Here is a 26,429-nt window from a genome sequence, read left to right as displayed (position 1 = left end):
GGAGTTGGCAAAGCATGGCCTATGGGCCAAATCCAGCCTGAAGCTTGTTTTTGTAAATAAGGTTTTACTGGAACTCACCCATGCTCATTCTTTGAATCCATCTCATGCTTTGAATCTCTCTGACTTCCCAGTCTCTGACCTCCAGACCCAGATTTAAAGGGCTCACGAGATTAGATCAAGCCCATCTGGATAATCTCCCTGTTTTAAGGTCAACTGGTGTGGGACCTTAATTACATCTGCAAAATCCTTTCACATCAACACCTAGATAAGTGTTTGAGTGAATAATTGGGAGAAGATATGTGCGTACCAGGGGCCTGGAATTTTGGGGCCTATCTCAGAATTCTGCCTACCATACAAATATTATACCAATATTAAATATTTTTATGAGCAGAGGATCTAGAACCAGAAACCCAAATTTTTTATTGTTGTTTCAGTCCTCTGTCCATTTCAGTGGCATTTCTCAAACCAAGTTTCCCCTAACTTTTTTTTAAAGATTTTTTCCCCCTTTTTCTCCCCAAAGCCCCCTGGTACATAGCTGTGTATTTTCAGTTGTGGGTCCTTCTATTTGTGGCATGTGGGATGCTGCCTCAGCATGGCTTGATGAGTGGTGCTGTGTCTGTGCCCAGGATCCGAACTGGCGAAATCCTGGGCCGCCAAAGTGGAGCGCGTGAACTTAACCATGGCCATGGGGCCGGCCCCTCCCCCAGCTTTTAATGAGTATTCCATAAAAAAGTCGTGTTATTGGATAAAATGGATGGGAAACACTGAGTTAAAATTAAACAAATTTCTTACCTGTAGACTTCTCAGAGCCTTCAATATGTGGGTTAGTCTGATCCTCCAAATAGCAAATACCAAGATGAGATTAGACGTGAGGGAGATTTATTAGAGGAACACCTGTGAGGGAAAACAGGGAAGGAGCCGGGAGGCTGAGAGCCATCAGCCTGTAATGTAGGTCTGACACTCGATAAGGAGAAGGAGAAGGAGAAGGAAGGAAGGAAGGAAGGAAGAGAAGGAAAGGAGACGAGAGAAAGGTCTTAGATTACAGTGTAGTTCTAAGAGAGTTTCAGCAAGGCCAATGGGGAGTCATCAAGCCAAAGTTACCGACCCAAAAATTTCCATATCTTTCAGGAACACTTTTGCCTTAGGGGACCTGCCATATTCAGTTATTGCCTGGGAGAAACTCATGGGAATCTGGCCTCAGTTTTAACACAGCGATGGGTTTTAGAGCACAGCAACTTGAGATGTTGGTCAATTATGCCCTTCAGAGTAGGCATCTGAGAGGCACATTTTTCAGGGTTGCTAAATATGCTAATATGCATTTATAAATTTCCAAGAGGAAGATTTTTTTTTTTTTGAGTGCAACATTCATTAGTACCAACTTTTCAATGACCACAGTTTGTGGTCTGCCATTGCGCTACCCCCTCAAATGCACTTTCCTTGGTATATGGATAGTTGACCTTTCTCACATATGTGCTCTGAGTTTTTCCCATTAGTGGATCAGCCAAAGTCTCTTATTTACTCTCCCTCCTGGCACATGTTGCCTAAGGGTAAGGTCTATGAATTTGGAACGGAGGTTTGCTCTGTGTAGCCAGTTAGCCCGTGGGAGGATGAAATTTGTATCCCAACTGCTTGTCAGCAGATCGGTCAGGTAGAGATTCTACCCCATGTCTTGGCTGACAGAGGGAATGTTTTGGCTACTCCCTTTCTCCTTTTCCCTTCTCTTCCTCTCTCACTCCAGGGGATGGTGATTAAGAATCAAGATATTTATCATACCATAGTGTAATTTTGTTTGGACAGCTCTACTTAGGGAGGGTGGTCCATTGGAGGTCCATCAGGCAGAGCAAAGAGGAGGAAATGCTAAATACTCAAAATCCAGTGGAGAAATTTCTGCTTCTGGCAAAGATGGAGTAACTAGGGCCAGATTTACCCTGTTGCCTGAAACGACTAAAATACTGGACAAAATACATGAAATAATGGTTCTCAAGACATTGAGAACAAAGAACAGACAACAAAGAAACATGATCCCTGAGAGGCAGGAAAGAAATGAAATGAGTTATTTATTGCCCCAGCTTACTTCCTTAAGAAAATTTCAAGGACGTGACATAGGAAAAGAAAACCTAGGAAGAGTCTAGTAGACTTCCTGAGTTGAGAAGATGGCAATGAAAGTCCAGGGAGACCAAGGCACCTAGAGTTTACAGGGCAGAATACTAAATAGTGCATGTGTGTGAAGAAACTGTCTCAGGTGAGGAAAAGAACCAAGACTTGAAAGAACAGTAGCCAGGACTCACACAGGGCCAGGAATAGTGCCTGTTTCCACCAACCAGCCTGAAAACCTCTTAATTCACATGGCATTGGGTAGAGTACTTAAAAATGGGGACAAAAATCAACAGTAGGCTGAATGCTATTCTGGTCCTGTCTAACAAATCTTAAAAGCAAGACTCAAAAGGATCAAACTATTTCCAATAAATTAACTGTATCCCAGGAAAAACTCAAGAATAGTTATAGGAATATAAAAATATTTAGCATCCAATAAGGTGAATTCACAATGTGTGGCATAAAAAAAAAAGCATCAGGAATGCAAAGAAGCAGGAAAATATGACCTATAATAATGAGAAAAATCAATTAAAACTGACCCAGAACTCACACAGATGTTATAAGTTGCAGACAAGGACATTAAAACAGATATTATAACTGTATTCTATGGGTTTAAAAGCTAGAGGAAAGCTTAAGTAAGTTAAGTAGAAATAAGGAAGATACATTTTTTTAAAAGACCAAAATTGAACTTTGAGAGCTAAAAACTAGAATATTTGTGATGAAAAAACACTGGATGGGCTTAATGGCAGATTAGACATTGCAAAAGAAAAGATTGGTTAACTTAAAGACATAGCAATAGAAATTATACGAAATGAAACATACAGAGAAAAAAAGACAAAAAAACATGGAGAAGAAAAAGAAGAAGAAAGCATCAATGAGGCATGAGACAACTTCAAGCAGCCTAATTTCTGTGTAATTAGACTCCTCCACAAAAGGAGAGAGACAGGAAAAATATCTGAAGAAGTACTGGTTGAAAAGTTTCCAAATCTGAAGAAAAATATAAACCCACAGATCTAAGGTAGTAAATGAACCCTAAACATGAGACATCATAATCAGTTTTCTCAAAACCAGTGAAAAAGAGAAAAATCTTAAATGCAGCAAATGAAAAAAAAGAACCCCAAACCAAATAAAACCAAACAACAACAAAAACATGTTTCATACAGAGGAATAAAGATAAGAATAATAGTGGATGTCAGCATCATGGTGGAGTGAGTTGTTCCCTTTGTCTCTCCCCTCTAAGTTAGAACTAAATGGAAATTCATTAACCAACAAAGGATTCCCTACACAGCACATGGGGACACCTGAGAGATCCATGCAGTCATACATCTGAAGTTGGGTAGACTGGATCCCTGGGAAGTGATGGAACTAGGCCAGACCTCTCCCCGTCTCTGGCTGCAGCAATCTAGGTTGCAGGTCCTCACACAGTGGCTGGCATGACTGTAAGAGGAGTCAAGGGCAATCCAGGGTGCAAAAGAAAGTGCCTCTCCCCTCCTTCTTAGTGCAGCAGCTCCACCAGTCCCCTGCTGAGTGCAACATCCCTGCCTATGAGAGCAACCTCCTGGCAGAGCACAGAGGCCCGGTCTGTGCGTGTGTGCATGATCTCCAAGTGGCTGAGGCTGAAAATTCTGAGCAGCTCTACCAGCACAACTTGCAGCAGACAGGGAAGTAGAAGAAAACACAGTTCCTGCCCTGCACAGTGGTGGCAGGTGGAATCTGAGACCTGATACTACCACAAATGCACTGGAAAAGGATCAATTCATCAAACATGGTGAAGAACTACAGTAACACTTAAGATCAGAAGGAAAATGACAAGTCTCCAGAAACAATCCTGAAGTCACAGAAATTTACAATCTAAATGATAGAGAATTCAAAATAGTTGTCGTAAAGAAACTCAACAAGTTACAAGAAAACTCAGAAGGATAGTTCAATGAGCTCAGGAATAAAATTAATGAGCAAGGAGAATTCTTCACTAAAGAGATTGAAGCTCTAAAAAAAAAACCAAACAAATTCTTTATATGAAGATATAGTATTACAATTAATCTCACAATTAATGAGATAAAAAAAACCTAAAAACCATAAGAAATAGAGCCGATTTATGGAGAACAGACTTAGTGATTTAGAGGATAGAAATATAGAAATGCTTCAGGTGGAGGAGGAGAGAGAACTAAGACTTACAGAAAAATGAAGAAATTCTCTCAAGAAATATCTGACTCAATTAGGAAAATCAACATAAGGATTATAGGTATTCAAGAGGGAGAAGGGAGGGAGAAAGGAGCAGAGAGTTTCTTCAAAGAAATAATAGCTGAGAACTTCCAAAACCTGGGGAAGTAACTGGACTTACAAATGCATGAATCCAAAAGAACTCCTAATTATATCAATGCAAAAAGACCTTCTCCAAGGCACATCATATTAAAACTGTCAAAAGTTAATGACAAAGGAAAAATATTAAGGGCAGCAAGGCAGAAAAAGCAACCTACAAAGGAACCCCTATCAGGCTTTCAGTGGATTTCTCAGCAGAAAGCTTACAGGCTAGGAAAGAATGGAATGATATATTCAAAATACTGAAAGACAAAAACTGTCAGCCAAGAATACTCTATCCAGTGAAACTGTCATTCAGATATGATGGAGAAATAAAAACTTTCCCAGATAAACAAAAGCTGAGAGAGATCATTGCCACTAGATCTCCCTTATAAGAAATGATGAAGGAAGCCCTCATACCTGAAACAAAAAGGCAAAGGTCTACAAAGCTGTGAGCAAGGAGATAAGTAGACAGACAAAATCAGAAAACTGCAACTCTCTATCAGAATAGGTTAGCAAATACTTAATTTTAACATAAAAGATAAAGAGGAGGAGAGCATCAAAAATAACAATAAACACTTAAGTTTAGTCACAAACTCACAACAGAAAACAGAATAATTTGTGACAACAATAACTCAGAAGGGGAAGAGGTAAGGGATGGAACCTGTTGAGGCTAGTGGAGATAAGAAGCTATCAGAAAATGGATGAACTCCTCTGTGAGATCTTTTATAGAAACCTCATAGTAACCACTAAACAAGAAATCAGAGCATAGCGATAATTCATAAATAGAAAACTGAGAAAACCATCACAGAAAACTACCAAGCTGAAATGGCAGTCAGAAGTACAAGGGAAGAGAAACAATGGAAATACAGAACGATCAGAAAAAAAGTGATAAAATGGCAGTATTAAACCCTCATATATCAATAATCACTCTAAATGTAAATGAATTGAATTCTCCAATAAAAGACACAGAGTATGGATAGATTAAAAAACAAGACACAACAATATGCTGCTTCCAGGAAACACATCTCAGCTCTACAGATCAACATAAGCTCAGAGTGAAGGGATGGAAGGTGATACTCAAAGCAAATGGCAAACAAAAGAAAGCAGATGTTGCCATACTTATATCTGACAAAGGAGAGTTCAAGATAAACAAGACAATGAGATACAAACAGGGGCAGTATACAATGATAAAAGGGGCATTCCACCAACAGGACATAAAACTTATGAATATATATTCGTCTAAAACAGGAGCACCAAAGTATACAAAGCAACTATTAACAGAACTAAAGGGAGAAATTAGCAGCAACACAATAATAGTAGGGGACCTCAACACCCCACTTACATCAATGGATAGATCATCCAGACAGAAAGTCAACAAGGAAATAGTGGATTTAAATGAAACACTAGATCAGATGGACTTAACAGATATATATAGAAGATTCCATCCCCAAACAGCAGAATACACATTCTTCTCAAGTGCACATGGAACATTCTCAAGGATAGCCCATCCTTGAGTTGGGAAACAAGGCAAGCCTCAACAAATTTAAGAAGATTGAAATCATATCAAGCATCTTTTCTGACCACAATGCTATGAAACTAGAAGTCAACTACAGGAAAAAAGCTGGGAAAGTCACAAATATGTGGAGACTAAACAACATGCTACTGAACGACCATTGGATCAATGAAGAAATCAAAGGAGAAATTTGAAAATATCTGGAGACAAATGAAAATGAAAATACAACATACCAACTCTTATGGGATGCAGCAAAAGCACTTCTAAAAGGGACGTTCATAGCAATGCAGGCCCACGTCAACAAACAAGAAAAATCTCAAACAATCTTAAACTACACCTAACTGAACTAGAGAAAGAAAAACAAAGCCGTAAGTCAGCAGAAGGAGGGAAATTATAAAAATTAGAGCTGAAACAAATGAAATAGAGAGTAAAAAAACAGTAGAAAGGATCAATGAAACAAAGAGGTGGTTCTTTGAGAAGATAAACAAACTCGACAAACCCTTAGCCAGACTCACTAGGAAAAAAAAGAGAGGAGGCTCAAATAAATAAAATTAAAAATGAAAGAGGAGAAATGACAATGGATACCACAGAAATACAAATGATTATAAGAGAATACTATGAAAAATGATATGCCAACAAATTGGACAATCTAGAAGAAATGGATAAATTCTTAGACTCATACAACCTCCCAAAACTGAATCAAGAAGAAATAGAGAATCTGAATAGACCAATCACAACTGAAGAGATTGAAACAGTAGTCAAAAATCTCCCAAAAAACAAAAGTCCAGGACCAGATGCCTTCTCTGGAGAATTCTACCAAACATTCAAAGAAGAATTAATGCCTGTTCTTCTCAAACTACTCCAAAAAATTGAAGAAGATGGAACACTTCCTAACTCATCCTATGAGGCCAACGTTACCCTGATACCAAAACCAGTCAAGGACAATGCAAAGAAGGAAAATTATAGGCCAACATCGCTGATGAACATAGATGCAAAAATCCTCAACAAAATATTGGCAAACAGAATATGGCAATACATTAAAGAGATCATACACCATGATCAAGTGGTATTTATTCCAGGGACACAGGGATGGTTCAACATCTGCAAATCAATCACTGTGATACACCACATTAACAAAATGAGGAATAAAAACCACATGATCATCTCAATAGATGCAGAGAAAGCATTTGACAAGATCCAACATCCATCTATGATAAAAACTCTCAATAAAAGGCATATAGAAGGAAAGTACCACAACCTAATAAAGGCTATATTGACAAACCCACAGCCAACATCATACTTAATGGTGAAAAACTGAAAGCCATCTCTCTGAGAACAGGAATCAGACAAGGGTGCCCACTCCTAATCAGCACAGTACTAGAGGTTTTGGCCAGAGCAATAAGGCAAGAAAAAGAAATAAAAGATATACAAGTTGGAAAGGAAAAAGTGAAACTCTCACTGTTTCCAGATGGCACGATTCTATATATAGAAAACCCTAGAGAATCCACCAGAAAACTATTAGAAACAATCAAAAACTACAGCAAAGTTGCAAGGTGCAAAGTCAACTTACAAGAAAGGTTGCATTTCTCTACACTAATAATGAAATAGCATAAAGAGATGTCAAGAATACACTCCTATTTAGGATCACAAAAAAGAGAATAAAATATCTAGGAATAAATTTAGCCAAGGAGGTAGAAGACCTATACACTGAAAACTATAAGACGTTGTTGAAAGAAATTGAAGAAGACATAAATAAATGGAAAGATATTCCATGCTCGTGGATTAGAGGAACAAACATAGTTAAAATGTTCACATTACCTAGAGCAATCTACAGATTCAATGCAATCCCAATTAGAATCCCAATGACATTCTTCATAGAAATAGAACAAAGAATCCTAAAACTTATATGGAACAACAAAAGACCCCAAATAGCCAAAGAAATCCTGAGAAAAATGTACAAAGCTGGAGGCATCACAATCCCTGACTTCAAAATATACTAGAAAGCTATAGTAGTCAAAACAGCATGGCACTGGCACAAAAACCAGACACACAGAGCAATAGAACAGAATTGAAAGCCAAGAAATAAAACCACACATTTATGGACAGCTAATGTTTGATAAAGGAGCCAAGAACAGACAATGGAGAAATGAAAGTCTCTTCAATAAATGGTGCTGGGCAAACTGGACAGCTGCATGCAAAAGACTGAAACTAGACCATTATCTTACACCATACACAAAAATTACCTCAAAATGGGTTAAAGACTTGAATATAATACCTGAAACCATAATACTCCTAGAAGAAAACATAAGCAGTACACTCTTTGACATCAGTCTTAGCAGCATCTTTTAGAATACCATGTCTACTTAGGCAAGAAAAACAAAAGAAAAATAAACAAATGGGATTACATCAGACTTAAAAGATTCTGCAAGGCAAAGGAAACCATGAACAAAATGAAAAGACAGCCCACCAAATGGGAGAAAATATTTGCAAATCATATATCCAAGAAGGGGTTAATCTCCATAATATATAAGGAACTCACACAATTCAACAACAAAAATCCTGATCAAAAAATGGGCAGAGGATATAAGCAGACATTTTTCCAAATAAGATATACAGATGGCCAACATGCACATGAAAAGATGTTCAACATCACTAATATTAGGGAAATGTAAATCAAAACTACAATGAGGTAGCACCTTACACCTGTCAGAATGGCTATAGTTAACAAGACAAAAAATAACAAATGTTGGAGAGGATGTGGAGAAAGGGGAACCCTCATGCACTGCTGTTGGGAAGGCAAACTGGTACAGCCACTATGGAAAACAGTATAGCGGTTTATCCAAAAATTTAAAATAGAAATACCATGGGGCCAGACCCGTGGTTGGGCGGTTAAGTTCATGTGCTCTGCTTTGGCAGCCCAGGGTTTCACTGGTTTGGATCCTGGTCATGGACCTAGCACCACTCATAAAGCCATGCTGAGGTGCCATTCCACATTGCACAACTGGAAGGACCTACAACTAGGATATACAGCTATATACTGGGGGGGCTTTGGGGAGAAGAAGAAGAAGAAAAAGATTGGTGACATGTTAGCTCAGGTGCCACCTTTAAAAAAAGAAAAAGAAAAAGAAATACCATATGATCCAGCGATCCCACTACTGGGTATTTATCCAAGGAACATGAAATCAACAATTCAAAGAGATTTATGCACCTGTGTGTTCATTGCAGCATTATTCACAGTAGCTAAGATGTGGAAGCAACCCGAGTGCCCATCAACTGATAATTGGATAAAGAAGATGTGGTATATATATATAATGGAATACTACTCAGCCATAAAAAAAATACAAAATTGTCCCATTTGCAACAAGATGGATGGAACTTTCACTTATTATGTTGAGTGAAATAAGCCAGACAGAGAAAAACAAACACTGTATGATTTCACTCATATGTGGAAGAGAAAAAAACACATGGATAAAGAGGACAGATTAGTGGTTACCAGAGGGGAGGGGCGTGGGAGGGTGGGCAAAAGGGGTAAAGGGGCACATATGTACAGTGACGGATAAAAACTAGACTATTGGTGGTGAGCATGATGCAGTCGACACAGAAACTGATATATTATAATGTACGCCTGAAATTGCATAACGTTATAAACCAATATGACCTCAATAAAATAATTTAAAAAGTAGATAAGGATAATAGCAGCTTTCTCACTGGAAACAATGCAAATGAGAAGATAGTGGAATAATACCTTCAAAGTACTGAAAGCAAAACGCTTTCTCCTGGACTTCTATACCAAGTAAAAATATCTTTCAGAAATGAATGGAAAATAAAAATGTTTTCACATACAAGAAGTGAAAGAATTCATCACCAGTAAATGCACACTATAACAAATGTTAAAGAAAGTCCTTGAGGCAGAAGGAAAATGATACTAGATGGAAATATGGATTTATACAAAGGAATGAAGAGAACTGGAAATGGTAGCTATGCAGGTGAATATATATTTTTCTTATTTTAAAAATCTGTTTAAAAGATAACTGACTATTTAAACAAAAATTATAACAGTATAGAGTTTATAACATGTAGAAATAAAATGGATGAGAACAATACACAAAGTGTAGTATACTTATACTTACTGTACGTAAAGTAGTAATAATATCACTTCAAGGTTGACTGGAATAATTTAAAGATGTATTCCGTAAACCCTATAGCAACCACTAAAATAACAAAGGGGTATAGCTAACAAGCCAACAAAGAATATAAAATGGAATTATAAAAAACATTCAATTAATTCAAAAGAAGGCAGAAAGAGAGGGAAAGGGGAACAAAGAGTTGGGAGTAATAGAAAACAAATAGAAAGATGATAGACTTAAGCCTAACCATATGAATAATCACATTATATATAAATGGTCTAAATACCCCAACTGAAAGGCAGAGATTGTCAGATGGATTAAAAAAGGAAGACCCACTTATATACTACCTAAGGAAATGCACTTCAAAGATAAAGATACAAGTAGGTTAAAAATAAAAGGATAAAAAAGGTATACCATGTGAAATTTATCAACAAAAAGGCTGTGTTGTCTATATTAATATCAGACAAAGTAGATTTCAGAGCAAAGAATATCATCGGGTGTAAAGAATATCATTTCATATGATAAAGCAGTCAATTCATCAAGAGCACACAACAATTCTAAATGTTTATGTACCTAATAACAGAGCCTCAAAATATAAAAAGCAAAAACTAATAGAACTGCAAGGAGAAATACACAAATCCCTAATTACAATCAGAGATTTTAACGCCTCTCTTTCAATAATTGATAGAACAAGTAGATGATCACTAAGTAGATAAAAGATTTGAATACGATCAAACAACTTGACCTAACTGGCATACAGATTGGAAAGGAAGTACAATTGTCTTTCCTCACAAGCAACGTGATCATCTATATAAAAGTATGAAATACTTAGGAATAAATATGAAGAAAAGATAGGTAAGACTTGCAAACTGGAAACTACTAATCATTGCTGAGAGAAACTAAAGAAGACCTAAATAAATGGAAATATATGTAGTATTCATGGATCAGAAGATTCAATACTGATAAGATATTAATTCTTCTCAAGTTGATCTGTAGATTCAATGCAATCCTAATAAAAATCCCAGCAGGCTTTTTAAAAATAGGAATTGACAAGCTGATTCTAAAATTCATATGGAAATGCGAAAGATCCAATATAGCTAAAACAGTTCAGAAAAAGAATGACTTATAAAACTCCAGTGATGAAGAAAGTGTGGTATTGGCATCGAGATAGACAAATTGACCAATGGAACTGAATAGAAAATCCAGAAATAGATCTACACATATACTGTCAATTGATTTTTAGCAAAGTTGAAAAGACAATTCTCTGCAGAAAGGATAGTCTCTTCAACAAATGGTGCTGGGACATTTGGATATCCATATGCAAAAAGATCCACTTCAAGACATACCTCACACCATGTGCAAAAATTAACTCAAAATGGGTCATACTTAAATGTAAACCCTAAAAGTATCAAAGTTCTAGATGAAAATATAGGAGAAATTTGTGTGAACTTGGGTTAGGCAAAGATACCTTAGCTACAACACCAGAAACATGATCCATAAAAAAAAAAAAAAAGGATAAATTGGACTTCATCAAAGTGAATAACTTCTGTTCTTTGAAAGACATGGTTAAGAGAATGAAAAGACAAACCTGAGACTGGGAGAAAATATTTGCAGATCACATATATATCTAGAATACATAAAAAATGCTCATAACTCAATAAAAATAGTTTAAAAAATGGGCAAAAAAATTGAACAGATGCTTCACCAAAGAAGATACAGAGGGATGGCAAATTAGCATAGGAAAAGTTGCTCATCATCATTTAGACATTAGGGAATTTAAAATCACAGTGAGACGCCACCACACATCTGTTAGAATGTAAATTGGCACTACTTTGAAAACAGTTTGGCAGTTTCTTAAAAAGTGAGTGACAGATCTATAGTGACAGAAAGGAGATGAGTGGTTGCCAGGGGAAAGGAGAAATGCTGCGAGGGGAGGGCAGGAGGGATCACAAAGAGACAAGAGGAAACTTGAGGGCGCTGTGGACGTGTTCATTATCTTAATTGTGATGATGGTTTCGTGGGTGTATACATTTATCAAAACATTAAATTGTATACTTTAAGTATGTGCAGTTTATTATATATCAATTAGACATCAATGAAGTTGTTTTTTAAAAATCAACCGGAATGTTTACACATGTGGAACTAAGGCTATTTGTAGAGCTCTCACACCAGTGATAAGAAAAAATCACAAAACAATAGAAACTGCTAGGTGGAGGGTAGATATTTAGGCTTTTAGACTTGGTTTTCAGAAGTTTGAAAGTCAGAGAACAATAGAACCAGTTCTTTCTTTGGCCACGATTAATTTATCCTGCTTCTTTGAGGTCAGCCAACACTTGCAAGGTTGAATTGCCCTCAAAATTTCTGTGGAATAATGAGATTATTTGAAAATAAGTGTAGCTTCTTCGGTGGAAGGGCAGGTAGTGGCTGTGTTGGACTATGGAACAACTAGTCCCTGAGCCTTTCTGTAAAGTTCCAAGAAGGCGGTGTGAAACTCGGATGGCTTGGGCCATCCTTGAACAGATGTGAGGACAGGTTTTCCCTTGAGTCTGTGGAGAGGGCTGAGCTGACGTGCTGACTCTGTCCTCATGCACACAGTGTGTTTGCCAGTTGGTGGATGCTCTGGCTCTCAGCCGCTGCGGAGGTGCAAACTTGCAATCCCAGCTGGAAAATATTATAGGCGTGCTGTTCGTGCAGGTGAGTGCTGTGGGGCTCGAAGCATCCTGGGCTTGCTCTTTGTCTCTTCTTTGGAGATGATAGCTACCCCAGTCCAGGCCACAACGTCCACGCAGCCCGGGGACATGTACATGGTGACCTTAACCATACATCCGTCAGGCTTCCCTGGAACAGGTCAATGCCTGGATTCTGGGCATTGAGTGGGATATTCTCCACGAGGAAAACTGGACACGTTCTGTATGTTTCTTGGGGGGACAGGTCTTTGTTGCTTCCCCTAAACTCTGAAGGTTCAAATGGCAGAAGGTTCAAACCACTCCATCATGCCTGTAGGAAATGTCAGGCCTTCTGTGCTGCTAGAGTGGGAAGAGGACAATTGAACATTTTGCAAAAGGTGTTACCTTCCATATATTTAATTTGTTGGCCACTGTCTTCTTCCCTTTGGGGCTGGGAATGTGGATTCCTGGGTTCTATTTTCCTGTTCTCTTTATGGCCCAGCACCACACTTTTCATGGCTGCATGCCTCAGTTTCCCCATCCACACCCAGGGCCCCTGGTTCCAGTCCTCCCAGGTCTGATGGCCTTGCTTTCCCCACAGCTGAGTGAAAATGTCAACAACTCAGATCCTTACTCCATACAGAACCACAGCCCCGCCCTGAGGACTTTCTACTTCCTGAGTGAGTTAACACGTTTCCCTGGTGCCAGCTATGTGTGCGTGTGGGTACTCAAGACTACCTTTGTCTCCCCCTGGACTGGACTGGGGGCCTACGTTCCCATGAGGGGCTTCCATCCTGATGGACATGTTGTGAAGTAATCTACATGGGCTTGGCCTGAAATTCAGTGAACTGGCAAGGGCATAGACATTGCTCCACTCCTACCCTTTTTTCCCACTCCCTTCACCTGGTGTTGGCTTCTCTTTCTTCTTTGGTGTCCCCAGCTCAGAAAGGTGATAATGCAATCACAGTGCTGATGAGTATGAGAGGTGTTCTCACCCCTGGGAGGGCACATGGTAGCGCAGGGGAGGGACAAGGCCTAGCTCAGGAAAAGCATCAGGCCCCGCGCTTAGCACATGGTAAATGCTGGACAAACACTGGCTCTCTCTCTTCTTCCTTCCTTTCTCCAACCTAATGGACCCTATTTTATCCTGCCCCTGGCATCAGTGGTTTTCTGTGAGCATGATTTACTCCTACTTACCACCTGCCACTCAAACATACTCTTGATTCCCTTGTATTCACACCCTTCTGATAGCCAAGTTATACAGTGATCAGGTGGTATTCCTAATACGAAAGACCATGGAATCCAATGATCCAATCAAGATAGTACCAGCCCTTCAAGTCTTCATGGATGTGTTCCAGGATGGTGAGTGGGAATCGGGCCCGGTCCTAGGGATCTTCTTTCCTATGAGATGTTCTTTCTCTGGGAGACAGTCCTGCATAGTAGTTAAAAGCATAGCTTAAAACTCAATGTAATTCAAAGTCAATGGGTTCAAATCTTGCCGCTTTTCCTCCTATTAGCTGTGCAAACTTGGGCAGATTACTTTTAGTCTGTGCTCTATTCCTCGTCTGAAAAATGGAGATAAAATTAACACCTACCTTTAGGGTATTTTACTGAGGATTAAATGAGAAAACATATGTGAGGTGCTTAGATGATTGCCTACTATGCAGTTTTGTGTTGCTTTAGTCTATAATTAGTATCTCGGAGAGTAGGCTTCAGCTCCAATCTAGCGTTTGTTAAACTGTCGCTGGGTGTGTGGCACAGTGCTGGCCACTGCAAATACACATGGTCCCTGCTCTCAGTGAGCTCACTGAGTAGGGAAGATGAGGCTGTGCACACAGCGAAACGACGCAAGATAGTTTGCATTAAGTTGCTTAAATGTGAGCATGGCAATGTGCAGCAGGAATGTAGAGAAGGGACCAGTCGAGGGGAGGGGATGGGCTCTGGGCAGGAGATGAACCGAGAGCAGGGGAGGAGATTGTGATGGTGGGTTAGGAGGCATTCATGTGGAAGAGCAGTGGTCGCAATTCTAAAGGTTGAGATGTACAGAGGGGAGGGGAGGACAGCTCAGCTGGAGTGGTGGATTTGTGTGAGCAGTCATGGGAGACTGGCAAGGGCTGGGGTTCAAATGTCAGCCTGATGACAGTACTGTTTTAGGTCACTCTTCAGTCTGGTTTGAATCAGAGGAATGGTGGAGATAACCTCTGGGGACTCCACCTGGCTTTTGAAGACCAGGATTATACCTAGAATGCCTCCTACCTGTCTGTCTTCTTATGCCTCTCAAAGCAACAGAGGAAGAGGGAGAAAACTGAGCCCCAGCTGTATGTCTCTTTTCTCTAGTGTCCCAGACAGAGAATCTGAAGAGTGAGGTGATGCACTCAGTCGTTGCCGTGATTCAGGAGGATCTCAAACCAGTGAGCAGAAAGGCGGAATGTTTGGGTTGGGAGGGCCATTGCTTTCTTGAGACCTTGAGGTCACGGAAAATGGAAAAGGAGAGGCTGTTGGGGGATGAGGAGAGAGATAAGGCACACTTCACAAGCCAGTTCTGGCCTCAGACCACTGCCCATGGGTTACATTTGGGCTCTTCGAAGCCTGAGAAGGGTTTGGGAAGTAGGCAGGTGGTTCCTCCCTACTTTCAGAGTCTTTTCTGTGGGCGGCACTGTCTTATGCCTGGTGGGGACATGGAGCTCTAAGAGATACTAATTCTGCCTCCTGAGAATTCACGACTTGCTTGCAGAGAGAAGATCTCAAAGATCCTCTCTGCATGGGGTCTGAGAAGCCATGTCTTTAACGAGCTCTGCAGGCAGGGTTGGAGGCAGCAGAGACTGCTTCCAGCTTTGGATTGTGCAGGACAGGGGAGCAAGGGGGCAGTGGTTTGGGGTGCTGATTGGATGACATCATCCCTGAAAACAAAGTCCTAAATCCTCAGAGGGTCAACGGAGAGTCTGGGATCTTGAGGACTGGGCCCTCAGGGCTTGTGGGGTTCATTCCTAGCTTTCCCTATGAAGGCCGGAACATGAGACCTTTCCTGGTTTTAGATTCTCCTCCTACCCAACCCTCCTGCCAGTTTTCATATCTCTGAGGAAATAAGGTGTAGGCAAGCTAGATGCTTAGACTTCTCCAGGACGGTTGTAGGAGCTCAAGTGAGTTGGAACTTCAGGGTGGAGTACCGAAGTGGTCAGGTTCAGCGACTGGTGATCTGTCATCACCCAGAGCCCACTGAAGAGTCACATTGGGCTTGGAGTCAGGAAATCTGAGTCCTTTGAAGACACTCGTCCCCTGCTTTGGTTCTCTGTGTCCTCACCTGGAACATGAGGGGTCATACTGGTGGTCCCTGACATGACTTCCTGTCTTGCCATGTGATGGTCTGTGACCCCACAGGTGCGGAAGGCCCTCCTGAACTTCACTGAGATGCTGGGCCAGAGGAATTACTTGGCCCTGCCCCAGGGGAACATCATCATCAACTATGTCATCAAGCTCAGCAAGTCTGACAGCTCACTAAGCAAGACCCAGGCAGGGAGGGGACAGAGATGGGAGCAGACCTCAGGGGACAGAACAAGAACAGGGCAGCGTTGGGAGCAGAGGGAAAGAAGAGGAGGGTATGGCCAGCATGATGGGAGGGGCTTTGAGCTGTGAGCCAGGGGAGGCCTGGAACCAGGAGTCTCAGTAGCATTGGTTTCAGATGTAAATCTTCCCTTTTATTATGCTAGGATGAAGAGGACATCCAACTAATGAGTTCCAAAATCCTACAGAAGGTACAAACAGCTGGGGTCAAAGAGGCCTCTCTGTTTCCTCCTCCCCTGGCACCCCAGATCACTACCCTGCCCCCGAGTCTGCATTCTCCCACCCCCTCTGTCTAACCCCTGTACTGTCTCTCTCACCCCTCCCTACCTTCACTTGTTCCCAATCCTTTGCCTGGGCCCCTTTGAGATACTCAGTGGAACAGAAGATGGTCACTGCATGGTGAATCTGGAGGCCTCCACTTGAGTCCTGCTCGCCCAGTTTCTAGCTGTAAAATCTTGAGTAAACTGTTCCGGCTGCAGTTTCTCCTCCTGTAAGAAAGCAGTTGATGATGTGCCCTGCCTGCTCACAGCAACCTCTAAGGATTCTTGGAGGCTCATGGAGATTCTTGGAAGCTGATGTGTGGGTCAGAGTTGAGTGAAAGGCTGTGGGAGGAAGAGGACAGCTGTGACTTCCTCTCCTTCCCAGAATCGCAGTGACCCTCCCTCCCAGCAGTCTCTGCCTCTTGACCTTTAGCTGCCCCTGGCATGTTCCCCAGTGAAGGCCATCATGAGTCACACAATGCCAAAGTTCAAGAAGCCCCTCTATCTGATGAAATTCTTCTGCTGTAATTTTAATCAGGACCTTGGTTACGTTTTACCAATATGGAGTGGGAGAAGAGAGAGACAGAGAGGGAAAGAGAGAGAAAAAGGAATGATAGAGAATATCGCTGGGGGGAGGCGTGCATATAGGTCTCAAATACCCCTCCAGGAAAGGAAGACAAAGTCATAGGGTTGGAGAACTTGTGACTGGGGCCGACTGGGGCCTGGCATTGAAGGCTTTGCCACATCTCCTGCCAGGTGTCCTTGCCCAAACTGATCACCTTGGCATGTCAGCCCAGCAACATCTTGGCCTTTGTGCCCCTGAGTGAGACAGCCACAGAAATGGCTCTGAGGGCCCAGTCCCTGGGGCCAGTTCCCCTACCTCAGCAGTTTTCACCTCAGGCGTAAGTGTAAGTACAAGAGTCGGGCAGCCTGTGGAGAGGTGCCCACTGTGAAAGCTCAGGCTGCTACGGGCTGAGACTCTGTAGGGGTGATGGGTATAGGGGAGAAGATGTGGATCTGTGGGGTTGGGGGGGGTGACTGTAGGCCATGAGCCTGGGACAAGGTGGGAGGAGGAGGGCAAAGGGTTAGGACAGCAGCTTAAGGCCATTTGGCTCCTTACATGGATGGAAAGGGTACTCCTGTGGAAAAGAGACAACTCCAGACATGGTTCCATCTGGCCATTAGTCCTCATTTTAAAACACTGGAGTCAAGCTGTAAAAATGTTGTTGTTAATTACAAAGTCATGAATACACAGACATTCCTGCCCCTTAGTTCTTCCTTTGCCCCAGCTCTGAGCCTCACTCTAGACTCACCCCATCCCTGACCTCTAATCCCAAGGGAGTCAGGGTTGGGGTGAGGATGTCCATTTAGCACATTACTTGGTATATTATTGTTGTTGTTGTTTTCAGCTGAAAATATAATGGTTTGTTTTTTAGGCTGAGTCAAAGTGTCTCAAGCTCCCATGGCTTTGGCACCAATGCTCCTTCCCCACTTAGCTCTTTTTCCTCCTCTGAAGTACTGACGGTGTTAGCCCACCCCCAATGGGGGCTGGAGGTCAGACATCCTGGAACACGCACTGACTCTGTCCTCTTCTTTTATCCTTTCTCTAACTTAGCCATGTAGTTCATCTCCCCACAGAAACTCCTGACCCATTTGTGGTAAGTGATGCTGGGATGAATACTACATCTCCATCCATCCATCCATCCATCCATTCATCCATCCATCCAGTCATTACACAAATAGTTGAGTACAACGATATTCCAGGCATTATGCTGGACATGGAATAAAGAGGTAGGGCCAAGAATCATGGAGGCTCTGGGGAGAGGTATTCTAGGCCAAAGAGCTTAGAAAAAGGAACTGGGAGCATAGTGGTAGGGCCTGGAGGTGGGGAAGGAGTTGGGGATGGGGAAGGCTGGGCTTGTCTCCTGTATGGCCTTGTCATAGCTTCTCTCTGTTGACCTTGGACAAGTCTACATGTCTTTACGGATCTCATTTTCTCAGCAAGTATGTTTTGAGTTTCTCTATTTTCCCAAACATTGTGTGCTAGACATTACGAACACTTGGAGAGACAAGGTATAGACCTGTTCTTGGGGTGTTCACAGTCTTAGTGGGAAGACAAGCCTGGGAATAACCACCCATAATTCAGTGTGATAACCGTACTCATGAAGGAATACACAGGGTGCAATGGGATCTTAGAAGCGGAATGAGCTGACTTGGTCTCCAAGAGTCAAGGAAGACATCACAGAGGAGGTGACGTTTCGAGAGCATCTTGAAGAACATGTAGGAGTTCAACAGGAGGAAAAGAATGGGGAGAGTCTAAGTGTCAGCTTTGCCATTCTATGAGTTTGTTCTAATTTTCTTCTCTTCCTTTAAATCCTGTCTCTGCCTTCTGCTTGCTTCTCCTGTTTCTCAGATGTTATCGCTGAAGCCCTACAGAGAGAAGCAGGTTGGTGTAAGCTCCCTAAAGCTACTCTATGCCCTGCATCCGATCACCTCCCTGCACCCTGTTATCAACTCTGACATGGGCCAGCTGTGGAAGAAGATGATCCCTCAGATGTTGAACATACTAGCTGGTGAGGGGTTGGCTGGGAGTGGGGAGGAATGGAGCTGGGGCAGTGGGGCAGACTCCAGAAGAGATGGAGTCTGAGGTGCAGGATGGACCTTTCTCAGTGTGAGGAGGACTGGGGCCAGCCTCTCTGTCCCTCTGAGATGCCGTTTGGATGAGTCTGCTTATTTGGACCGTGATCTGCACTGAGCAGGTATGTGGTCCAGAGTTCTGTGGCTCCAGAGTTCCCAGAACAACTCCTGCCGTTTCTTGTGGGCGGAGGATCAGGGAAGAGTGTGGGCTTTGGAACCAGACAAACCCAGGTTTGTATCTTTGCTCTGACACTGACCAGCTGTGTATCTTTGACCTTTGGAAAGTCATTCATCTCCTGGAGCCTCTGTAAAGTGGCAGAGCAGTTGTCTTGTAGGATCATGGTGAGAACAAAATGAGATGATGGACACATAGCCCCTGGCATAGTGTTCAATGTTGGTTCTTTTGCCCTGGCTGGGTCCTTCTGGTCGGCTGGGTCCCATGCTCTCTCCTTTCCTAGGTCACACTAAGGAGGACCTTAATCAGAAGGAGTGGGAAGACAGGCTGCTCCAGGTGAGCACTCCCAGGGAGGTGCCTCCGTCCACACGTGCCTTGTTTCCCCTCTTCAGGACTCACCTTCCACGCCCTCAAGGCCCTGTCGTCAAGGGGAGTAAGGGAAAGGGCCAAGCTGTGTGCCCTTCGGCAAGTTCTTTAGGCTTTACAGGCCTCAGCTGCTTCATCTGTAAAATATGAATGCCTATCTCCCAGAATTAAATAGGATAGAGTCTCATAAACTGGAGAGGGCTTCACACATGTAGTTGGCATTACCATCATTGTCATTGTATTGTCATTCTTCAGTTCTGACAAACCCCCTTCCGTGTATTTCAGTTCCTCCCCATTTCTTGAGCTCTTTTTCCATATTTTCAAACCATGCCCCTTGTCTCTTGCTTCCTTCTGATCCCACTTCCGTGGGACAGAAAAGTCCTATCACTGTTCTTCATGGTTCTCTTCTCCTTTCCTCTTATTCAGTTTTCAAGTCGGTCACTAGTAGCCATCAATGATGACAACTGGCTCGAGCAACTCATGGAAGTCATCTTGGAGAGGATAAACGATTTCAGCAATGAAGACGAGGAGAAGGTGTGTCTCTGTGTGTGTGTGTGGCTGAGGTTTGTGGTTGCAAGGGGGGAAATTGGGGGGGAGGAACCTGGTAGGGAAGGGCTGTAGAAATGCACATGAAGTTCAGGCCTTTAGGGAAGAGCCCATGGATGGGTGCTCCGGGTCCTGGGGCATCAGGATGGGGATGATCAAGAGCTGGTGGTCACCCAGGAGCAGCAAAAATATCGAAGTGTCTAACATTTGAATAGTGTTTCAGGCTTTATCAAGAACTTTGCCATCTGTTGTCTTAATTGAACTTCCCAGCTGTTCTGAACAGAATGGAGCTGGTGTTTGGGTGCAGTGGAAAGATTATTGACCTTGGAGTCAGATTTAAGCAAGTTAATTCAAGTAATCTCTGAGGGCATACCGTGGGTTAGGAACCGTGCTTGGTGTTGGGAACATGATGCTGAGGAAGAAAGACGGGCTCCTTTCCTCAAGGAGCTCAAGGTGGGTGGTGGCAAAGGCCTGGGGCCCTGCCCTGGCATCTCCGTGCACCCCTGGTGTAATCTGGTTCGAGGGTCCTAGCCTCCCTGAGATTTCAGTGCCTCACGTGGGAAGTGGCAAAAGTAACTTCTACACCACAGGAGAGCAGACGAGGAGCAAACGAGGATACCTGTGAAGGGGCTTTGTAAAGTCAAAAGGCTAACTCACCGGACAGCCGTCATTACCCCTCCCTCGCCAATGAGGCAACCCCATCCTGAGGGTTTCAGTCTTCAACAAATTATTGGCAAAACTGGCGCTTGAATCCAGGTTTCTCGGTTTCTCGTCTTGTTTTTCTGTCACTGAGCAACACTTTATTTGGGCTTTGAGGGGTCTCCAGAAAAGAGGCCTTATTTCCAAGACTGATCGTTTGCTCTCTAATTATGAACACATATTTATGAAGCACCTATTATGTGTAGATGGGAGATTGGGGTGAAAAATGAAGCGAGCAGGACTCTGATGGCATTGGTTCAGTTATTAAATTGTGTGCTAAATGCCCGCAGCACGACAGGCGCTGCCTGGGTGCAGGTGCTCACAGACGAGACGCGGGCTGCCTTTGGGAAACCATTGTCTGCGGGAGTGAATAGATAAGAAAACGGGCAATTATAATAAGTGTGCTAAGTGGCAGGATCACTATCTGCTCTGTATGCTTGGGAGCCCAGAGGAGGACGCATGTGGCCTGTGGGGGCTGCACAGAGAAGCTTTCTCAGAGGGGACCCACCATCTCAGTTTGCTCCAGACTTCCAAGGGTTAGCACTGAAAGTCCAGCACCCCGGAAAACACCTCAGTCCTGGGCAAACTGGGAGGATTAGTCACCCTACAGAGGAGTGAGTAGGTCTGGAAAGATGAGTGGTTGTTTGCCAGCCAAGCAGAGAAGTGGGCACCTTAGGTCAGGGCTCATGGAAGCGGAGCCTGAGGCGGGGTTCTTGCCACATGGTTTAGCCAGGGAGCGCTGCCCGGAGAAGCTGTGGCAGAGCTGAAGGAAGCAGGATGGGAGGGGGAGAGGCTGAGCAAGGATGTGGTCTGAGCCCATGGGGAGCCCTGGATGGAAACTGCACTGCAGAGTCTGTCCTGCCTGGAGACAAGTGAGGGGGGCTTTTGTACCTATGCCCCCCACCTGTCTGTCATTGACTCCAGGCTTCCATGGTTGGTATGGGCCAGGGAGGGGTGAGGGAAGAATGTAATTCCCAGGCGCCACCAGGCAAGGAGGCCCAAGTTACCCCAGGACACCAAGGCTGCAGGTGGGAACTGTTTCCAACAGTGCCTGCAGCCAGTCACAGGCAAGGAGCCCTGGGGTCTGGACAAGGCGCCAAGAGCATCTGCTGGAGGGACAAAATGTGCCCGTAGAGAGGGGGTTCTAGGGGGTGAGTGGAAACCAGGTAAGACATTCATCAAACAACTGGTATGTCCTGTTTGCCTCCTGTGTCAGGCACTGTGTTAGCGCTGGGAGAGCCATGAACCAGACAGACCCTGCTCCTGACCTTGATTCTGGTTAGAGATGTGGGGTTGGGGTGAGTTAGGAACTAACCAAACAAATGCATGAGGAGATACCTAGTGATTGTGCTGAAGCTCAGAAGGAAAGAAACAGAACGGTGAGCTGAGGAACAGGGAACAGGGTAGGCTCACTGAGCCAGGATCTGAGAGACGAGAACGGGCCGGAAGGTGTTCCGGATAGAGATAGGGAATGCAGACTCGGATGCAGGGAAGCGGGTGAATGTGTAAATACGGGTGTTACAAGGTAGACAGGGCGATGCATAGCATGCGGGGACAAAGGCCCCTGAAGTTCAGAGAAGGGAGAGAGAAATGGTTTATAAAAGTACTTTTTCAATTACTCAATTTTGATTTGAAAACTGCAAATTTAAGGAACTGTTTTTATTTCTTAGCTGGAAAGTAGGAAGAGCGTGGGTCAGGGAAAGTTTCTAAAGGACAAGCCCTACCCTAAGTGGCTGAGAAATTAGAGATGCAGCTTTCCCTTCCCTCTGGCTGAGCCCCTGCTCTGTACAATCACTGCCTTGCCCAGATGCCCCCAGAGAGCAAGAGGGCCAGTGTGGAGGATGAGACGGTGGGCGAAGTTACAAAGCTAGTGTCAGAAATGGCTGTTCCCCAGGCCGCCCTAAACTCATTCCAAGCTGTGCATGACCCTCCCCTTCCACCTCCCCTAGGCTTTCCTATATAAATTCTTCGGCTGCACCCTGCTGACCTCGAGGGATGTGAAACTGGTCAAGAAGATGCTCTCCTCCGCCCACAAACTGCCCACGAGGAGCTGCAGGAGAGGGAGGTGAGGTGGAGGGCACTGGCAAAGAGGGACCATTTTTAGTTTAAGAGGCAGGATGGCAAGGTGGCTAAAAGCTGGGGCCTGACAAGCCGGACCACCTGGATGGGAACCCCAGCTCTGCCACTTACTAGCTGTGTGCCCTTGGGCAAGTTGCTGAACCTCTGTGTGCCTCAGAGTTTCCTATTCTGTAAGATGAGGCTATGGTACTTTCCTCATGGGACATTTTCTAAAAAGTTTTTAGTCTGAAATAACCCCACACAAAGAAAAGTTGCAAAAAACTCCCAGAGAATTTCTGTATACTCTCCTTCCAGATTCCCAAAATCTTAACATTTTCCCATGTTTGCTTTATCATTCTCTCTCTCTCCCATTCTCTCTTTCTCACTATAAAATTTATTTATTATTATTTTATTTTCTGAACCATTTCATGAAGTTGCAGTCATGATGCTCATTTTACCCTAAATGGTGCAGTGTGTATTACCGAAAAATAAAGACATTCTCTTACATAACCACAGTACAATGATTAAAATCCGGAAATTAACATTGCTACAATGCTATTTTCTAATTTATAGACCTGATTTGAAAATTGTTAGTTGTCCCGCTAATGTTTTTTAGAGCAAAAGAAAAGCATTTTTATTTGTCTGGTCTGTGATCTAATTCAGAGTCAAATAGTGCATTTAGTTGTCATTTATTTACTTAATTTTTTAAGTTTATTGAGATCACATTGGTTTATAACACTATGTAAATTTCAGGTGTACATCATTATATTTTGGCTTCTGTATAGACAACATTGTGTTCACCACCAAAAGTCTGGTTTCTGTCCACCACCTTACATATGTGCCCTTTTCCCCCTTTTGCCTTCCCCCCTCCCTGTTGTCTTTTTTTTTTTTTTTTGAGGAAGATTTGCCCTGAGCTAACACCTGCTGCCAATCCTCCTCTTTTTGCTGAGGAAGACTGGCCCTGAGCTAACATCCGTGCCCGTCTTCCTCTACTTTTTATGTGGGACCCCTACCACAGCATGGCTTGCCAAGAGGTGTCACCTCTGCACCCAGGATCCAAATAGACCAACCCCAGGCCACTGAAGTGGAATGTGCGCACTTAACTGCTGAGCCACCGGGCCGGCCACTGTTGTCACTTATTTTTAATAGTCTTTAATCTGGAACAGTTCCTCAGTCTTTATCTTCTATGATCTTGACATTTTAAAAATGTACAGATCATTTATTTTGTAGAAGGTCCCTCATTTTTGGTTTGTCTCATATTTCCTCATGATTCGATTCAGATTGTGTATTTTTAGCGAGAATACCACGGCAGTGATGTGTGTCACAGGATGGTTTTGAGGATTAAAGATGTGACAGCACTTAGAACAATGCCTGGCACATGAGCACTCTTTAAGCGTTGATTCCTGGCAGAGTTGGTGTCCTTGCTCTCGGGCCTGCCCTCCCCAGTGCCCTTCCCCAGCCAGATTCTCAGAGCACCCATCACCATCATGGCTATCATCAGGCATTTGCCAAGCCCAAGTTGCAGACGGTATCACTGGGGAGACAAGACATGTCCAGGAAGAAAACAGCTGACTACACAGAATAGCCTTACTCGAGGTTACGTGAGCGGTCACAGAGACATATAGTAGCTATGTAGGAGGGTGGTTGGGACTTGGGCTGGTTGGCGCTGGTTTAGGAGAAGGAGGGAAGCAGGTATTTCCACTTGATATAATATTCTGAGTCAAGACTCAGGAACTTTTAGAGGCACGTCTAGAGAATAGTTAGTGGTCTGGTGGGATGCGAGTACACAGTTCTTTGACAGGGAAGTAAAAGCTATCCCTCTGACAGCACTAGGGGACAGAATGGATACAGAAGATGAAGATAAGAGGGAAGAGGATGTCCAGGATGGTTCCTGGGTTTCTGGCATGCTCAATTGGGAGGATAATAATGGTATCCTTCACTGAGAACAGGAACCCAGGACAAAACGGGGAGGAAGAGGATGCATTCAGCTTTTGACTGGGAGGGGTTGGGGAGCCTCAGGATAGCCAGGTGGAAAGATCCAGTAGCCATGTAGATCTGGAACTAAGATCTGGGCTGGATGTCTAGATTTGGGATACATTATATTTTCCCTGTCTGTAAAACAGGGGTGATAATATTGACCTGAAAATTTTAGTGTGAGGATCAATGAGATCATATGTGTAAGGCTGGTACAAACTAAAGCACTAATATTCTGATGATGTCAATGATGCTGATGATGACGACTATGATGAGTGGAAGCCATGGCTAAGGGAGGTCATGAGAAGAGGGACAGAAAAGAACCCCCTTCTGATGCTCAACTAGTCCCTGCTTTCTACCTAGCCAGAATTTTCCCTTCATGTACATGGAGACCAAAGGTCTGCCAGTCCCACTAATACTTCATCCCTTCTTGAGGATCTGTGTCCTGGAGCAACTGTCACTGTCCCCAGGGTCCCATCCACTCTGCCACTCTCTGCTGCAAAGTCTTAGTGGGGGGCCTTCCTGCACAAATGAGTCAGTTCATAAACAGCTGGCACTTGCATCTCTGGGTTAGGCATTCTTTTAGCTCCATGCCAGGATATCCTGTTGAGTAAGCTCTGGGAAGAGACTGGGCTGACATTTAAGTCAAAATGGCCTACTATGAGATGGAGGAATTTAAATTAAATATTGTTACTGGCAGGAAATGTAGAACCCCCAAGCCTTCTGTGCTCATGACTCTCACTAGGTTGTCGATTCCCAAATCCACACTTATAGCCCCAGCTGTCAGACCCACCAGTCACTGACATCATTTTCACTCAATTGTCGTGCCACTGTGTCCCACACAACACATCTAGGAGCTCACTCCTTCCTCTCTCCCAAGGCCTAGACAGGCCCCCTTTTCCACCTGCCCATTTTGGTCAGAGTTACTGCTGTTTCCTGTTTTCCTGGACTAGGAATATTGGTGTTGCAGGTCTTCCCGCTCCTCTGTCTCCTCTCTGATTAGCCATCCAATCCTGCTGATAATATGCCTCCGATTTGTTCTTCCTCTCCATTCCCTCTTCAGAAAAACTCTTCTCTGAATTCCTAGTGCAAATAAGTATGTTCTGTTTTGCAATGTCAGATTTGACAATCCCAAGATTTTGTAAATCTGTGACTAACGTTTCATAATCTGGGATAATTTGCTTCTTAAATTACTTCCTGCAAAGATGTTTGGTTCTCCATCTGGATTTTAAACAGTTCAAGTCCAGGGAACCAAATTTCCCTTCCATTTCTGTTCTTTCCCTCTCCTCTGCCTTCCTCTCTCTAAATCCCTGGTTCTGGGGGAGCATGCGGGTGCTTGGCTTCCCCTGAGCTGTGGCATGAGGCTGAGCCTAGCTCTGTTCCAGGGCATTGCTGTGGCGCTCAGTATCATGTCCACGAAACACCTGGAGCCAGCCCTGGATGAGCTGCAGG

At 43.4% G+C, this 26,429-nt stretch overlaps 1 protein-coding gene across 3 annotated transcripts in view; it reads left to right on the top strand.

Moving 5' to 3' along the window:
* LOC102148677 (uncharacterized) overlaps positions 1-20,223 on the top strand; it is a 49,010-nt gene extending 28,787 nt beyond the window's left edge. For 2 of the 3 annotated variants that reach the window (XM_070270857.1, XM_070270859.1), the window contains exons 8-10: positions 18,936-19,095; positions 19,193-19,670; positions 20,127-20,223. The gene's annotated coding sequence lies outside the window, so the exon portion shown is untranslated. Of the gene's footprint in view, positions 1-13,302; positions 15,030-18,935; positions 19,096-19,192; positions 19,671-20,126 lie in introns of those variants that run through there. The other variant, XM_070270858.1, reaches the window with a different exon arrangement.
* The last annotated feature ends 6,206 nt before the right edge of the window (positions 20,224-26,429 follow it).

This window comes from Equus caballus, chromosome 6 (genome assembly GCF_041296265.1).
Source record: "Equus caballus isolate H_3958 breed thoroughbred chromosome 6, TB-T2T, whole genome shotgun sequence".
Lineage (NCBI taxonomy): Eukaryota > Metazoa > Chordata > Mammalia > Perissodactyla > Equidae > Equus > Equus caballus.
Note: the sequence above shows the minus strand (reverse complement) of the source record. Positions and strands in the feature narration are given on the sequence as shown.